A 657-nucleotide genomic window follows, 5' to 3' on the forward strand; every position below is an offset into this window, starting at 1 on the left:
GCATTCATTGTGGTCCTGCCACAGCTCTGTGCATACTGGAGCATTGTGGCAGGAGTAACAGAAAGGGTCGCAGGGATCAAAGTCAAGGTGGACCTGGTCTCCATGTTTGCTAAATTTACCTCCCTTAGATGTACATGGGGAAGGTTTTAAAAATTTTCACTTTTTGTGAAAGGAGTGTGCTGGCTTCGAGATCACCTTTTCCCCCCACCCCAAGGTCTGTCAGGGTGGCATAAGCTAAATATGGGAACACATTCCTTTGGACTTTCTCAAATATGGTGCACCAGAAATGGCGGCCTTTTTTGAATTATTAGGAAGCAGATCTGTCTGCCATTTTAAATAGGGATTTTGTCCAGCCATGATAGTTTGGTTTAATAAATATAATGCCCAGAGAGAATGAATTTCAAACAAATGTGCGTTTAATATTTGATGCTCTCAAAAAAGGTTGAGCTGCTGGAGTGGCATCATTTATTTATTGACTGATTGATTTATAGTATGTGCAGCTTTGATTTATTTCATAGAGTAGAATTGGTTTGTTTGCTTTTGTTGTAATGTTACATCTTGATATTTTGTAACTTTAAAATTTTAAGGAAATGTTTGTTCATAAATATTTTTAAAAAACACTTTAAATAGTTAACCACAGGTCAATGGAGTCAAGGA

The sequence above is a fragment of the Chiloscyllium plagiosum genome, chromosome 6 (genome assembly GCF_004010195.1).
Source record: "Chiloscyllium plagiosum isolate BGI_BamShark_2017 chromosome 6, ASM401019v2, whole genome shotgun sequence".
Classification (NCBI taxonomy): domain Eukaryota; kingdom Metazoa; phylum Chordata; class Chondrichthyes; order Orectolobiformes; family Hemiscylliidae; genus Chiloscyllium; species Chiloscyllium plagiosum.